Source organism: Heterodontus francisci, chromosome 13 (assembly GCF_036365525.1).
Source record: "Heterodontus francisci isolate sHetFra1 chromosome 13, sHetFra1.hap1, whole genome shotgun sequence".
Taxonomy (NCBI): Eukaryota; Metazoa; Chordata; class Chondrichthyes; order Heterodontiformes; family Heterodontidae; genus Heterodontus; species Heterodontus francisci.
Window position 1 is genome coordinate 40,682,803 of NC_090383.1, and position 18,253 is coordinate 40,701,055.

Here is an 18,253-nt window from a genome sequence, read left to right on the forward strand (position 1 = left end):
GTCACTCTTCCTGCCTATGTCAAATTAATTGCCAGTTAAGGGCCTCCTCCTGCCACCGCTGGTATATTACCAGCGGCAGACCACTTCAGCACCTGAAGAAGCCGCCCAGTAAAACTTGGCAGCCTCCTTGTGGACTGAGGGGCAGGGCCCTCCTGATTGGGCTCCCTGTGCCCCAGCAGCATGGGCCGGCCTCGCTAAAACCCCCCTGCTCTGCATTCCATAATCTTTCCCTCTCACTTGGGCCCAGCCAATTGTCCCCACTGAGGCCCGACCTTCATTTACTTGTTTTAGGCAGGTGTCCATGGTGGCATCTCTCGCTGGGTGCAGTCTCAGCAGTGGCCACCACCTCCAGTGGAGCTGCTGGGGGTGGCAGCTCTTGGAGGCGTGACTTCCTGCCTCAGAGGGGTGGAAGTCCCAACCAAGCCAAGTAAGGGCCTGGGCTACGCATGATTGCAGTGTGGCTTCTGCGCTTGGCGGAGGCAGGCTCACCCCCGACTTATTTGATAGAATATTTGCTAGAGTGGTTGGGGAGGGTTTAAACTAAAATGGCAGGGGGATGGGAACCTTTGCAAGGAGTCAGAGGAGGGGGGATCAAAGACAAGTATAAAAGACAGTAAGGGGAGTAAGAAAAGCTATAGGCAGCGAAATCAAAGGCAGAATCAAACAGGGCCACAGTGAATATTTAACAAGACAAGCCTTAAGGCTTTGTGCCTCAACGTGCGGAGCATTCGCAATAAAGTGGATAAATTAATTGCGCAAATAGATGTAAACGGGTATGATATAGTTGGGATTACGGAGACATGGCTGCAAGGTGACCAGGGATATTCAGTATTTAGGATGGACAGACAAAAAGTAAAAGGCGATGGAGTTACATTGCTGGTTAAAAAGGAAATTAATATAATAGTGAGGAAGGATATTAGATCTGACGATGTGGAATCTGTATGGGTACAGCTGAGAAACACTAAGGGGCAAAATTACGTTCGTGGGGGTTGTATATAGACTCCCAAACTGTATTGGTGATATTGGGAATGGCATTAAACAGGAAATTAGAGATGCATGCGATAAAGGAACATCTGTAATTATTGGTGTCTCTAATCTGCATATAGATTGGGCAAATCAAATTAGTCACAATACCGTAGAGGAGGAATTCTTGGAGCGTATATGGGATGGTTTTCTGGACCAATACATTGGGGAACCAACTGGAGAACAGGCCATCCTAGACTGGGTATTGTGTAATGAGAGAGGAATAATTGACAATCTAGTGATGTGAGACCCCTTGGGGATGATTGACCATAATATGATAGAACTCTTCATCAAGATGGAGAGTGACATAGTTGATTCTGAGACTAGGGTCCTGAATCTTAGTAAAGGAAACTACAAAGATATGAGGCGCGGGTTGGCCATGATGGATTGGGGAACGTTACTTAAAGGGATGAAGGTGGTTAGGCAATGGCAAGCATTTAAAGAGTGCATGGATGAACTGCAACAAATGTTTATCCCTGTCTGGCGCAAAAGTAAAATGGGAAAGGGAGCAAACCATGGCTTACAAGAGAAATTAGAGATAGCATTAGATCCAAGGAAGAGGCATATAAATTTGCCAGGAGAAACAACAGACCTGAGGTTTGGGAGCAGTTTAGAATTCAGCAAAGGAGGACCAAGGGATTGATTAAGAATGGGGAAATAGAATATGAGAGCAAGCTTGCAGGGAACATAAAAACTGACTGTAAAAGTTGCCATAGGTAGGTGAAGACAAATGTAGGTGCCTTACAGTCAGAAAGAGGGAAATTTAATATGGGGAACAAAGAAATGGCTGACCAACTAAATGCATACTTTGATTCTGTCTTCACAAAGGAGGAAACAAATATACCAGAAATGTTGGAGAACACAGGGCTTAGTGAGAGAGAGGAACTGAAGGAAATCAGTATTGTAGAGAAATGGTGTTGGGGAAATTGATGGGATTGAAGGCCGATAAATCCCCAGGGCCTGATGGCATGCATCCCAGAGTACTTAAGGAAGTGGCCCTAGAAATAGAGGATGCATTGGTGGTCATCTTCCAAGATTCTATAGACTCTGGAACAGTTCCTACAGATCGGAGGGTAGCTAATGTAACCCCACTATTTAAAAAGGGAGGTAGAGAGAAAGCAGGGAATTATAGACCAGTCAGCCTGACGTCGGTAGTGGGGAAAATTCTAGAGTCCATTATCAAAGATTGTATAGCAGAGCACTTGGAGAACAGTGGTAGAATCGGACAGAGTCAGCATGGATTTACAAAAGGGAAATCATGCTTGACAAATCTACTAGAACTCTTCAAGGATGTAACTAGTAGAGTTTGGACTTTCAGAAGGCTTTCAACAAAGTCCCACATAAGAGATTAGCATGTAAAATTAAAGCGCATGGGATTGGGGGTAGTGTATTGTGATGGATAGAAAATTGGTTGGCAGAGAGGAAACAAAGAGGAGGGATAAACGGGTCTTTTTCCGAATGTCAGGCAGTGACTAGTGGGGTACCGCAGGGATCGGTGCTAGGACCCCAGCTAGTCACAATATACATTAATGATTTAGATGAGGGAACTAAATGTAATATCTCCAGATTTGCAGATGACACAAAACTGGGTGGGAGGCAGAGTTGTGAGGACTTTGCAGAGAGGCTTCAGGGTGATTTGGACAAAATGAGTGAGTGGGCTAATGCATGGCAGATGCCGTATAATGTGGATAAATGTGAGGTTATCCACTTTGGTAGCAAAAACAGGAAGGAAGATTATTATCTGAACAGCTATAAATTGAGAGAGGGGACTATGCAGCGAAATTTGGATATTCTTGTACACCAGTCGCCGAAGGTAAGCATGCAGGTGCAACAGGCGGTTAAAAAGGCAAATGGTATGTTGGCCTTCATAGCGAGAGGATTCGAGTACAGGAGCAGGGATGTCTTGCTGCAATTATACAGGACCTTGGTGAGGTCACACCTGGAATATTGTGTGCAGTTTTGGTCTCCTTATCTGAGGAAGGATGTTCCTGCTATAGACGGAGTGCAGCGAAGGTTTACCAGACTGATTCCTGTGATGGCGGGTCTGACATATGAGGATAGATTGAGTGGGTTCGGATTATATTCGCTGGAGTTCAGAAGAGTGAGGGGGGATCTCATAGAAACCTATAAAATTCTATCGGACTTGAAAGGTAGATGCAGGAAGGATGTTCCCGATGGTGGGGGAGTCCAGAACCAGGGTTCATAGTCTAAGGATACGTGGTCAACCTTTCAGGACTGAGATGAGGAGAAATTTCTTCACCCAGAGAGTGGTGAGACTGTGGAAGCAGTTGAGGCCAAAACATTGTATGTTTTCAAGAAGGAGTTAGATATAGCTGTTGGGTCTAAAGGGATCAAAGGGTACGGGGTGAAAGCGGGAGCTGGTTACTGAGTTGGATGATCAGCCATGATCATAATGAATGGCGGAGCAGGCTCGAAGGGCCGAATGGCCTAGTCCTGTTCCTATTTTCTATGTTTCTCAGCTGGTGGGTGTATGACCTAAAACAAATTGAATTAATTAATAGATGTAGAGAGATCCACAAATATAATACACAATGAATAGCAGTCGAATAAGACTTTGATTCCTAGTTGGACTACAATCATATTAGTTTTCCTAAACTCATGGAAATAAAAATTACATTTCACTACCATCCCTAGCATAAACTCTATTATATTAGTCATGTGAAAGTTCTGTTTTAATAATCTCATCAGCTGTATAAAATATGGCATGGGCACACAAAAAAAGAACTTCACAAATTGCAATAGGTGTTCTACCAAAGCTACAATAGAAAACTCTCAGATTGTAACAAGTGGCAGAGATGACTACTATCATTTGCAGGAATGGTGTTTATTATGCGATTGATTGGGAGTAGTAAGGATGTAGACACGTGAATGAACAAAGAACAGATTGCTAACAAAAAATCATAGAGGTTACACTTTTGCATTCTGCAATATCATAGAAAAAGTAAGGAATAAACTTCAATATTACCCATTAATTTTCAAAATGTTTTTTGATAACCTGGAGTTCTCTAAAATTCATGTGATTTAACTTCACGTTATGAAATGGATTTCCACAGAAGTATGTAACAGCATTATAGAATTCTGTGATTGAATGCAGGGCAATAGCAAAATGGAAGACAGAACAACAGAATGGTTTTAAATAAAGGCTGCTGTGTGGCAGGGATGTGTTCTGTCACTCCAACAACCATAGCCACTGAAGTTGGCCAAGCAGTTTGTGTTTTCTTGAATAAACAAGAGAAATATTAAACTATCCTTCAGAAATAATTATGTGATATATAACAGCAGCTGCTTATCCACCCAATCGCATGGCGTTGAATTCTGCCCAATGACAGAGAAGTATCGCAATTCTTTCGATATCAAGACCCAGAATTTGCTTTAGTTTTTGATTATTGCATGCAGCAATTCAGCATTAACAGGGAGAAATGAGTGGCACATTAATTTATGATTCAAATTTATGAATCATAAGCTGACTTCCAGTATGTCACCAAAAAGCCCTTCTTGATGTGAGCCATTTTCAACAGCTTGCACAGTTAATTCATGTTTAAGCCTGTTTAGAGGTAAAGATTTTTAAAAGTACCATCTACAACATTCTGCAGCCTTGTATTTTCCATGGCAAATGTGTCTATTTATGTGTTCAAAGTTGGAATCAGAGCACCAAAAGGAATAGGACAAGAACAGAAATTGCCAGAAATACTGGAACGACTGGAAATACTGTTCATTGGAACGACGGAGGTGAAGGGGCGACATGATAGAGGTTTACAAAGTTATGAGCGGCATGGACAGAGTGGATAGTCAAGCTTTTTCCCAGGTTGAAAGAGTCAGTTACCAGGAGACATAGGTTAAGGTGAGAGTGGCAAAGTTTAGAGGGGATGTGCGAGGCAATTTCTTTACACAGAGAGTGGTGAGTGCCTGGAACTTGCTGCCGGGGGAGGTGGTGGAAGCAGGTACGATTAAGAGGCATCTTGACAAATACATGAATAGGATGGGAATAGAGGGATACGGTCTCCGGAAGTGCAGAAGGTTTTAGTTTAGGCAGGCATCAAAGATCGGCGCAGGCTTGGAGGGCCGAATGGCCTGTTCCTGTGCTATACTGTTCTTTGTTCTTTTTGTACTCAACAGATCTGGTAGCATCTGTGCAGAGAGAAACAGAGTTAACAGGCTGAATTTCACCAGCCGCTTGATGTCTGTGGTCGTAGCGGAGGCGCCTATAAAATACTTGCGGGAGCGGGCTGTCACGGCCCTCGACGCCTAGAAGGCCTCACCGGATTATACTGGCGGCAGCGAGGCCTTAGTGCAGTCCTCCCGCTGCTTGGCGGCTGGGCCTTCATTTAAATCTTAAAATTATGTAAAACAAATGCAAATCCACTTACCTGATCCCGGCGGCCTTCCCACGCGGATATTACTGCCGACCACTGCAACTCACATGCCTTCGGAACTCCGTACAGAGTTCCGAGGCGAGACACTGGTGGGGATGGGGGAGGAATGAAATTATCAGGGTAGGGGTGGAGCGGGGTAAATGTTTTTTATTGGCTGTGGGGATGGTGTGAAGGGGTTGAAGGGCAAAAGTGATGAGGTTGGTGGGAAAAGTTCAGGGTGGGAATAAAATTAATGCTTGTCATATTGGCATATAAAACAACTATTGTGGGGGGGGGGAGGGCCTCCAGCTTTTTATATAAAAAAATTAACAAAGTACTTTCTCTTTAAACATTCAAATTTTTGTTAAGTGCTTGAAGCCCTTTAAAATGGCGCCGGTACCTGCGGGGTGGCGCTCAACACCATTGCTGGGTACGGAGCGGCTGCCCCCGAGAATGAGCCCCCGCGTGAAATATCGCGGGGGCTCAGCGGTGGCACTTCTGTGTCAGAAGGCCGCTGGCTTCAAAGGCGGCACGCTAATAAAATTCAGCCCAATGTTTCTGCTGAGTATTTCCGGCACTTTCTGTGTGATATACATAAATGATTTGGAGGAAAGTATAGGTGGTCTGATTAGCAAGTTTGCAGACGACACTAAGATTGGTGGAGTAGCAGATAGTGAAGGGGACTGTCAGAGAATACAGCAGAATATAGATAGATTGGAGAGTTGGGCAGAGAAATGGCAGATGGAGTTCAATCCGGGCAAATGCGAGGTGATGCATTTTGGAAGATCCAATTCAAGAGTGAACTATACAGTAAATGGAAAAGTCCAGGGGAAAATTGATGTACAGAGAGATTTGGGTGTTCAGGTCCATTGTTCCCTGAAGGTGGCAACGCAGGTCAATAGAGTGGTCAAGAAGGCATATGGCATGCTTTCCTTCATCGGACGGGGTATTGAGTACAAGGGTTGGCAGGTCATGTTACAGTTGTATAAGACTTTGGTTCGGCCACATTTGGAATACTGCGTGCAGTTCTGGTCGCCACATTACCAAAAGGATGTAGATGCTTTGGAGAGGGTGCAGAGGAGGTTCACCAGGATGTTGCCTGGTATGGAGGGCGCTAGCTATGAAGAGAGGTTGAGTAGATTAGGATTATTTTCATTAGAAAGACGGAGGTTGAGGGGGGACCTGATTGAGGTGTACAAAATCATGAGAGGTATAGACAGGGTGGATAGCAAGAAGCTTTTTCCCAGAGTGGGGGATTCAATTACTGGGGGTCACGAGTTCAAAGTGAGAGGGGAAAAGTTTCGGGGGGATATGCGTGGAAAGTTCTTTACACAGAGGGTGGTGGGTGCCTGGAACGCGTTGCCAGCGGAGGTGGTAGACGCGGGCACGATAGCGTCTTTTAAGATGTATCTGGACAGATACATGAATGGGCAGGAAGCAAAGAGATACAGACCCTTAGAAAATAGGTGACATGTTTAGATGGAGGATCGGGATCGGCGCAGGCTTGGAGGGCCGAAGGGCCTGTTCCTGTGCTGTAATTTTCTTTGTTCTTTGTTCTTTCTGCCCATTTCAGAGTTCCAGCATCTGCAGTATTTTGCTCTTATAAAAGGAATAGGATGTTGTGAATGGGAATGCAACATTTTGGGGTTTTTACCACATTGCCATATTTTTAATTCATGGTTATCGATGAAATGTTGGGGAAGATTAATTTACAAAGGATTAATCTCCAGATATACAAAGTTTTTTTAATATTTAGGATGTCATAATATTTAGGCCATGTAGGGGTGATGGTGGCATAGGGGTAATGTCACAGCTAGTAATCGGGAGGCCCAGACCAATTCCCTGGCGACATAGGTTCAAATCCCACCACGGCAGATGGTGGAATTTAAATTCAATTAATTAATAAGTTTAATTAATTAAAACAATCTGGAATTGAAAGATAGTCTCAGTAATAGTGCCATTAAACTATCATCGATTGGGGTAAAAACCCATCTAGTTCACTGATGTCTTTTAGGGAAGGAAATCTGCCATCCTTCCCTGGTCTGACCTACATGTGACTTCAGGCCTACAGCAATGTGGTTGCCTCTTAACTGCCTTCTGAAAAGGCCTAGGTAGCCACTCAATTGTTAAGGGCAATTAGGGTTGGGCAACAAATGCTGGCCTTGCCAGCAATGCCCACATCCCATGAAAGAATAAAAATAAAATTAGGAAATAATGTGGACTGACTGTGTGGCTGAAGTTTTACCAGCCCTTTGGAGATGGGCTGGGAGGTGGGAGTGGTGGTAAATGGCATTGGGAAGGAATCCTGAAGAGTTTCCACCGCCAGGGGATATTCCCAGCGTGGAAATGGCAGTGGGGTAGGCCGCCTGCTGACTGGAGGCAAGCAGCAAGTAGGCAATTAATTGGTCCATTGACAGCCATTTTACCAGGCCGCTGAGATTTTACGAGCGTTGGAATGGCCCCTCGCCGTGTGGTGAGTCTGCCAGCTACATCATGGCGGCCTCCCAGCAGCTTCATGGGTTGTGGGGGGGTGGGGGGGGGCCTTCCTTTCCATATGCTCCATGTCCAAGGAGAGGACCCTGGCGATTCCCCACGGTACTGACCCTGCCACTGGAGGGTTCAATCCGCCGATTGCCAGGGCCTGCCTGCCTGGCCCCGGCACTTCTATAACTCTTTTACCATCCCTTCAAGGCCACCTCAACATGGAGGTGCCTTCTCCTCCTTGTAGCCTCAGCAGCAGCCATCTCTATTGATGGTGCTGCAGAGCTGCTGATTGGGCGGCAAATTGGAAAGGCAGGCTGCCGTTCATAATTGAATGGCAGTCCTGGCAGCTGCCTCATAATTGGCTGCCACTGGTAAAATTGCCTCTGTGGTCCTGCTGTCACCCACCCAGACTTGGGACCTGCATTTGGTCCCGACATCAGGACCCACAGCGTGCCGGTAAAATCCCGGCCTGTATATCCTATGGTAATTTGCACTGTGGTGCTAGAATGGGCTTCATTTATGCCTAGCAAGATGCTTACCTCAAATGACAGATGCTGTAAGCTGTCACACCAAACAGGCATCTTTTTATTCAAGGTGACAGTTTTGAAGGGTAGCTCAGTAGACCATTTCTTGACACTCAGAGTTGAGCTAGGGATCAGAGGACAATATTTGTTTTCTCTGTCTCCCTCTGGAGAGGGAATTGTGAACCAGTGAGAGACACAGACAGATTTCTCACACCAGTGAGTGAGTCAGTCAGAAGCACAGTTACACACATGCTTATGAATGTCAGTGAGTCAACATCGCGCATGACGAAATACACAGTTAGCTTATGAACAGTTAACTTGTAAGTGATGTTCGACCCAGAATAGCAGCAGGAATACGGGTTTGTTATTTCGTGATAAAATGAATGACAGACAATTGATGTAGCTCATTGAACGGTTGTGTTCTGTTCATTCATGTACACTACATAAAATAGGCCCATTTGTTATTTTGTAAACAGCCTCATCTCACCAGAGTGCTTTTATTCTATCTTCCACAAAGACAGGAAATTCATGTGTCAGTGTTTGTGATATCGCAGTATCCAATACCTGCACCAAAGGAGTCTATGTTACAATGTTCAGGTTATGCTGTTGTTTAACTAAATCTTGGTCAGTAAGGGTTCACTCATGAGAATAGGGAATATGAGTTCTACTTACAGGAGTGACAGATAACACCAAGCCTGAAAGAAAATCTAGTTCAGACCCATGAAACTTGTAACAGGTGCATTTAAACAGAAAAAAGTATGTGAGACATTGGGTAATGCTGAGAGACATGCATAGAGTAGTGTGTAAGTGGAATAAAAAACTGAGGAAATGTTGCACCAGTGACAGTATTATGTGGGTGCCTATGGCAATTAGATTTCTGTGATAATGCATATCTTGACATGAGAAAGTAAAACTGAAGTGCAGCACTGCATAGTTTCAGTAACATATTAACTTCGCAGTATGAAGTGAATGAATATGGGCTGGATTTTGTGCTGGAGGCGGGGCACCTGACTCTACCTTTTCATGGCCCCCCCCCCATAGCGGCACAGTGGTGCAGTGGTTAGCAGCGCAGCCTCACAGCTCCAGCGACCCAGGTTCAATTCTGGGTACTGCCTGTGTGGAGTTTGCAAGTTCTCCCTGTGTCTGCGTGGGTTTCCTCCGGGTGCTCCGGTTTCCTCTCACAGCCAAAAGACTTGCAGGTTGATAGGTAAATTGGCCATTATAAATTTCCCCTAGTATAGGTAGGTGGTAGGGGAATATAGGGACAGGTGAGGATGTGATAGGAATATGGGATTAGTGTAGGATTAGTATAAATGGGTGGTTAATGGTCGGCACAGACTCAGTGGGCTGAAGGGCCTGTTTCAGTGCTGTATCTCTAAATCAAAAAAAAAATCAAAGTTTTAGGAGGCGAGACCCCGACCCTTTAAAAACTTTAACGGGACAGGGATCCCACCTCCAAGAGCTGCCGGCCAATCAGAGAGACGGCAGCTCAGCAGTGCTACCAGGAGCAGACGCCTCAGACCTAGGCCCAGTGGTGCAACCCCTGAACAGAGGTTGGTGAGGCACAGTTGCTGGGAATGGTGGGGGCAGGGCTGGTCATGCAGTCTAGGGGGAGGGGGGAAGGGGTGTCCCGTAGGGGGACTAAAGTTCTGCCAGGTGGGGGTCCAAATTGCCCATGAAGAAGGACCCTCCCCCCCACTAAGCCCGCAGGGAGGGCACCTCATTTTACAAGGCATCATCCCTGCATGTCGGAGGGCCCATCTGCTACTGGTAAGATCCCAGCGGCAGTGGGAAGAAGCCCTTAGTTAGCCGTTAATAGGGCCTCAATTGGTCTCAAGGCAGGAAGGCCATCGTTAGCCTATCCAATCCCCGAGAAGATCACTGGGCGATGGGGAGGTGACTGGCCCTTTGCACCACTGCCCTCAACCCATCTCGATACTCTGTGCCCCCTGCCTCTGACCCTGTCTCAGGGGGCCTCACAAAATCCCAGCCTATATATGCAGGATCAATATGTTGCAAATAGGGCTGTAGAAACTTGTTGATATTAAACCTGCTATGAGTGCAATTATATTATATTTTGCTTTCTTTATTCCTTCTCAGGATGTGATGTTACCGGTATTTATTGCCCATCCCTAGTTCCCCTGAGATGTGGTGGTTAGCCGCCTTCTTGAACTGTTGAGGTTTGAGTGGTGAATATGCTCCCACAATGATGCTAAGTCACATTATTTAATACAATTGAAAATAATATAAAGGTTTTACATTTCGACCTTTTTAGATCCTTTGGAGGAAAAATGCGATGTGACCCAATATTGGGCATAGGGATCGTGTTCTGCGATTGGGTATGCAAGGCATAATTTCAAAATTTGTAGAAGATACAAAACTCATAAATGTTGTAAACAATAAGGAAGATAGTAAGAGACTTCAGGAGGACATAGATAACTGGAACAAATTCACTTTGGGGTATATGTGCACAAATGTTTGTGGATGGCAGGGCAGGTTGAGAAGACTATTTAAAAAAGCATATGGGTTGCTTGGCTTTATTAATAGTGGAGTTAAGTACAAAAGCAAGGAAATTATACTAAGCCTTTATAAAACACTGGTAGGTCCTTAGCTAGAGTATTGTGTTCAATTCTGGGCACCACACTTTAGGAAGGATGTCACGACTTTGGAGAGGGTGCAGAAGAGATTTAGTGGAATGGTACCAGGGATGGACATCAGAAATGTGGAGAGACTAGAGAAACTGCGGTTACTCTCCTTTGAGCAGAAAATGTTGAGATTTGATAGAAGTGTTCAAAATCATGAATGGTTTTGATCGAGTAAATAAGGAGAATCTGTTTCCAGTGGCAGAAGAGGCAATGACCAGAGATCACAGATTTAAGGTGATGGGTCAAGAAAACAAATGGTTGACGAAAGGGTTTTGTTTTTGCAAGTTTTAAGTTATCATGATCTGGAAAGCGCCTGAAAGGATGTGGAAGCAGGTGCAATAATAACATTCAAAAGACAGTTGATAAATACTTAAACGGAGAAAAATTACAGAGCTGCAGGGAAAGAGCAAGGGTGTGGGATTAATTCAATAGCTTTACCAAAGAGTTGGCACAGGCACGATGGGTCGAATGGCCTCTTTCTGTGCTGTATCATTCTATTACCCCGTGCCCAATGGAAGTGATGCAGGCAGCCCAACTTCATGTGAGGCTAGCACTACTTCTTAAAGTCAGCCTGCACCTCTTAAAGGGTAGGTGCATTTTGGCTGCAGCAGGAACAGAAGTGGCTGGCAAAGACATTCTGAACAGGTAGAAGCCAGAATAGAGCAGCAGGCCAGAGTGAGGGTTCCCAGGTTCTCAGATGCAGCATTGGAGGCCTGACTGAAGGAGGTGGGAAGAATGAGAGGGGACCAGGAAGCCCTACAGCCATACACTGTGAAGGCATTGGGAACAGATAGCCACAGAGGTCAATGCCAGAAGAATGCTCCAGAGGACCTGAATACTGATTAGATTAGATTAGATTAGATTAGATTAGTTTAGAGATACAGCACTGAAACAGGCCCTTCGGCCCACCGAGTCTGTGCCGACCATCAACCACCCATTTATACTAATCCTACACTAATCCCATATTCCTACCAAACATCCCCATCTGTCCCTATATTTCCCTACCACCTACCTATACTAGTGACAATTTTTTTATAATTTACCGACCAACCTGCAAGTCTTTTGGCTTGTGGGAGGAAACCGGAGCACCCGGAGAAAACCCACGCAGACACAGGGAGAACTTGCAAACTCCACACAGGCAGTACCCAGAATCGAACCCGGGTCCCTGGAGCTGTGAGGCTGCAGTGCTAACCACTGCGCCACTGTGCCGGAAAAAGATCAATGACCTCACAGAAGTGGTCAAAGCCAGTGAATGCATCATCAAATGCCATCTCCTACCTATTGACTGCATCACCAACCTCACACACTGTTCAATGCTCCACACACAATGGGCTGAATTTTATTGGGGCGACGCACTCTGTGGCGAAGCCCTTTGAACTCAGCGGCGCGCCTGCATTCGCCAGCCACCGCTAAGCCCCCACAATATTAATCACGGGGTTCATTTCCATAGAAGCCGTGTGCTGCACACTCCCCACCCCTCAATATTACGTGCAGAGCGATGGGATATTCGGCGCAGCAAGGGTTTTGACCGTTGCGCAGCAGGTGCTGCGGCCCTATTTTAAGCGCCCCAGTACCTGCTTCCTGACAGTTGTCAAAGAAATACTTACCTCACTGTTGAAGAGTGGGGCTGCTGTCAATCTGTCAGCAAAGCAGAAAGTGCTGCAGAAATCCAGCAGGTCAGGCAGCACCTGGGGAGAGAGAAGCAGAGTTAACTTGTCCAAGTTCACAGACCTGAAAGTTAACTCTGCTTCTCTCTCCACAGATGCTGCCTGATCTGCTGAGTGACCCCAGGCACCACATACTTAACCTGCTATAAGTGTCCTGTGAAGTTGTGATCCTCTTCTCCCACTCAAGTGTAACATTCCTTCTTGTAGACATGCTGCACCTGGGTGAATAATCGTACATTTGCACATTCCAGGACGTGAGACTTAAATAGACCACAAAAGGTATGACAGAGGTTTACAGAGAACACACTGAAACAAATGGGAATGCATGGCTGGCACAGCATTGTAAATACGTCTTTCACTAAATGTTCCTCACCAACAGATGTGTCCTTTTCTCTGGGCGAATGAAGTGTGCCAGCATGTAGCGCCAATGTCACATCCTTTTGCACCGTTGGCCCTTCAGGAGAGCCAATGTATGCAATAACATCATTGCCATGCCACCATTACTCATTTATTTTCTTTATTTTTTTTTATTTAGAGATACAGGACTGAAACAGGCCCTTTGGCCCACCGAGTCTGTGCCGACCAACAACCACCCATTTATACTAACCCTACAGTAATCCCATATTCCCTACCTACACTCGGGGCAATTTACAACGGCCAATTTACCTATCACCTGCAAGTCTTTGGCTGTGGGAGGAAACCGGAGCACCCGGGGAAAACCCACGTGGTCACAGGGAGAACTTGCAAACTCCACACAGGCAGTACCCAGAATCGAACCCGGGTCCCTGGAGCTGTGAGGTTGCGGTGCTAACCACTGCGCCACTGTGCCACCCCTAAGTGTAAGGAGACTCATGAGCGTCTCCACGGATGCAGTGACATGGACATTGGCTCAGTCAGCTGCTGCCTCTAATGGTTTACACAGGGATGCTGCAGATGTGGACTGGTGCACAGCAGGAAACATGGTTGAGGGATGGGCAGGACTGGCAGCTCAATGTTCCGGGCTACCAATGCTTCCGGCGTGACAGAGGTGGAGGTAAGGGAGGAGGGGGAGTTGCACTATTGATTAGGGAGGACATCATGGCAGTACGTAGAGAGGATATCCCGGGGGGAACTTCCAGCGAGGCCATATGGGTAGAACTTAGAAATAAGAAAGGGGTGATCACTTTGATGGGCTATACTATAGGCCCCCCAATAGTCAGAGGGAATTGGAGGAGCATATATGTAGGAAAATCACAGATAGGTGTAGGAATTATAGGGTTGTAATAGTAGGTGATTTTAACTTCCCTAATGTTGGCTGGGACTGCCTTAGTGCTAAGGGATCAGATGGGGAAGAATTTGTTAAGTGTGTCCAGGATAGTTTTCTGAAGCAGTATGTGGATGGCCCTACTGGAGAAGGGGCTACACTCGACCTCCTATTAGGAAATGAGGCGGGGCAGGTGGTTGATGTGTCAGTGGAGGAGCACTTTGCGACTGGTGACCATAACTCTATTAGCTTCAAGATAGTCATGGAAAAGGATAGGACTGGTCCTCAGGTTGAAGTCCGAAATTGGGGAAAGGCTAATTTCGATGGCATCAGACAGGAACTCTCAAAAGTTGAATGGGAGAGGCTGTTTACAGGTAAAGGGACATCTGGCAAGTGGGAGGCTTTTAAAAGTGAGATAGGAAGAGTTCAGGGCCGGCATGTTCCTGTTAGAGTGAAGGGCAAGGCTGGCAAGTTTAGGGAACCTTGGTTGACGAGGGATATTGAGGGTCTGGTCAGGACAAAGAAGGAGGCATATGTCAGGTATAGGAAGCTGGGATCAAGCGAGTCCCTCGAGGAGTAAAAGGGATGTAGGAGTACACTTAAGAAGGAAATTAGGAGGGCGAAAAGGGGCCATGAGATTTCCCTGGCACATAAGATAAAGGAGAATCCTAAAAGATTCTATAAGTTTATTAAGAGTAAAAGGGTAGCTAGGGAGAGAGTAGGTCCCCTTAAGGGTCAGTGTGGCAATCTATGTGTGGAGCCACAGGAAATGGGCGAGGTCTTAAATGAATACTTCTTGTTGTATTTACCGTGGAGAAGGTCATGGAAGCTAGTGAGTTCAAGGGAGGGAACAGCAATATTCTGGAGCATATCAACATTACAAAGGAGGAGGTGTTGGAGGTTTTGAAGCACATTAAGGTGGATAAATCCCCAGGACCTGACCAGGTGTATCCAAGGATGCTATGGGAAGCAAGGGAGGAGATTGCTGGGGCCCTGGCAGAGGGTTTTGTATCATCGTTAACCATGGGTGAGGTACCGGAAGACTGGAGGATAGCGAATGTTGTGCCTTTATTTAAGAAGGGCAGCAGGGATAAGCCAGGGAACTACAGGCCGGTGAGCCTTACATCAGTGGTGGGAAAGTTATTGGAAGGGATTCTGAGAGACAGGATTAATATGCATTTGGAAAGGCATGGTCTGATTAGGGATAGTCAGCATGGCTTTGTGCGTGGGAAATCTTGTCTCACAAATTTGATTGAGTTTTTCGAGGAGGTGACCAAGAGGAGTGACGAGGGCAGGGCAGTGGACGTTGTCTACATGGACTTTAGCAAGGCCTTTGACAAGGTCCCACATGGTAGGCTGGTCTGGAAGGTTCAAACACATGGGATCCAGGGTGAGCTAGCCAATTGGATACAAAATTGGCTGGGTGATAGGAGGCAGAGGGTGGTCGTGGAGGGTTGTTTTTCAGATTGGAGGCCGGTGACCAGTGGTGTGCTGCAGGGATCAGTGCTGGGCACTCTGTTGTTTGTCATATATATTAATGACTTTGATGTGAATGTAGGGGGCATGATTAGTAAGTTTGACACCAAAATTGGTGGTATAGTGGACAGTGAAGAAGGTTGTCTAAGGTTACAACAGGAGAGATCAATTGGGAAAGTGGGCAAGGGATTGGCAAATGGAATTTAACGCAGACAAGTTTGAAGTGATGCATTTTGGGAAGTTAAACCAGGGCAGGACATATACAATGAATGGCAGGACCCTGGGGAGTGTTGTTGAGCAGCGAGACCTTGGGGTGCAAGTACATAGTTCCCTGAAAGTGGCAACACAGGTAGGGTGGTGAAGAAGGCATATGGCATGCTTGCCTTCATAGGCCGAGGCATTGAGTACAAGAGTTGGGACGTCATGTTACAGTTGTACATAACGTTGGTTCGGCTGCATTTGGAGTACTGTGTGCAGTTCTGGTCGCTGCGCTACAGGAAAGATGTGATTAAGCTAGAGAGGGTGCAGAAAAGATTCACAAGGATGTTACCTGGCTTGGAGGGCTTGAGTTATAAAGAGAGATTGGATAGGCTGGATCTGTTTTCCCTGGAGCAAAGGAGGCTGAGAGGGGACATGATAGAGGTATATAAAATTATGAGAGGCATAGATAGGGTAGATAGCCAGAGTCTGTTTCCCATGGTCGGGGTGACTAAAACTAGAGGGCATAGATTTAAGATAAGAGGGAGGAGGTTTAAAGGGGATCAAAGGAAATGAGCTGCTAGAGAAGGTGCTGGAGGCAGGAACAGTAGCAACATTTAAGAGGCACCTGGACAGGCACTTGAATGAGCAAACCATGTGGGATATGGAATTAATGCAGGCAGGTGGGATTAGTATAAAAGCGAAATACTGTGGATGTTGGAAATCTGAAATAAAAACAAGAAATGCTGGAAATACTCAGCAGGTCTGGCAGCATCTGTGGAGAGAGAAGCAGAGTTAACGTTTCTAAAGAAAGGTCACTGACCTGAAACGTTAACTCTGCTTCTCTCTCCACAGATGCTGCCAGACCTGCTGAGTATTTCCAGCATTTCTTGTTTTTATTTGGGATTAGTATAGATAGGCATTATGGTCGACATGGACACGGTGGGCCGAAGGGCCTGTTTCTATGCTGTACGACTCGATGACTCTAGGTGAGCAAGAGTGATATGTGGCTTGCAGAGCTCATGTTGGTTCCGATGGTGCAGAGAGCCTTTGTCTGATAAGCCACTTCCATACATCCCTTCCTCACTGTTAGCCCTGCGTGCAGAGCCTGAGTGCCATCTGCCCTCCAATAAGTCTTTCATGTTGTAGGTCCTCAGCGTCCTCATAGTCCGAGGAGGAATCCTTTTAATGTCTCTCCTCATCATGCCAGGCCTGGCCCCTATTGGGTGCATAGTTGTGCAGAGCAGCAAAGAAAGGAGCTGGCCTTTTTGGCCCGTAATCCAGGGTATGATCTTATCCATAGAGGCATTGGAGGCATTCTTTCAGCATGCCGATCTCCTGCTCATTGGTGGCTCATGTAGCTCAGTGGCTGGCGTTGTATCTCTCCTCTGCAGCAGTGGTGGAGTCTCTCACTGTTGTTGGGAGCCATGTCTGCAAAGGATAGCCCTTATCTCCAAGAAGCCACCCCTTCATCTGAGTCAGTTCAGTCAACAACGGTGGCAGCCAGGACTGGCGCAAGACCCAAGTGTCATGGCAGCTGCCTGAGAAGCGGTCACACATTCGCTGCAAGCATCTGCAGTGTTCACATACCAGCTTTACCTAGATTGAGAGGGCTCCTTTAATGGTGATGTCTGCAGGTGGTAACCTGGCAGTAGGCCTGATGGCCACATGAGTGCAGTCTATGAACATTACAATCTATGGTTTTCCGGCAATGGTGCCAGGGGCTATCCATTGCAGACATGGCTCCCGACACCAGTGAGAGCCTCCACCACTGCTGCAGAGGAGAGATACAATGCCAACCAATGGCACTCTGGGCCTGGCTGAGAGAGTCCGTCCTGAAGCGGACATACTCACTGGCCCTCCGGTGCAGGGCATTGGTGACCTCCCTGATGCAGCGGTGCACTTCTGACTCTGCGACCCCACAAAGATCTCTGGTGGGCCCCTAAACGGCTGCAGAGGCATCAGGCTTGAGAACCGCTGCCATAATGAGGAACAAAGGCTTCGCATGTTCACCGGAGTCCATGGGCTGCCGGTCATCCTTGAGCAGGGCAGAGAGACGTGTCACCACCCTCTCTATATGCGCAATCTCCTCTGACACTGGTGCTCTGACATCCGATGGCATGTCATGTGGGGCCTATAGATGCACGGCAAACATAATCGCGAGCTCCCCTTGTGGGCTGCTGCTCATGACTGGGGGCCTCTGCGTGGATCGCACCTGCCTGTTGGTATTGCCTCTGGTGCATACGGATCCTCAAGTGCAGAGGATCCTACACAATGTAGGATGAGCCACACCTATTTCCACGTAATGAATAAAGTTGAACCCTGCATGCATTTGAAGGTTCCTAACAGGGCATGGATTGGTCTGACAGGTACATCAGCTACTTTCCTAGATCAACTATGTGGCGTGCCATGGCATTGCCCATCTTGGCCAACACTCAGAGTGGCATAACACGACCACATCAAAATCCTACCAGCTGAATTGAGTGCCCCCACCATCCATATAACCTTAATGCTCCTGCCCTTTCTGGCATCCTCCCCACACACAGGGTACCTAGTTTGCCATTGCCCCCTCACAAACACAGAACGTACACTGTTAAATGGAGGGATGGTACACGGTACC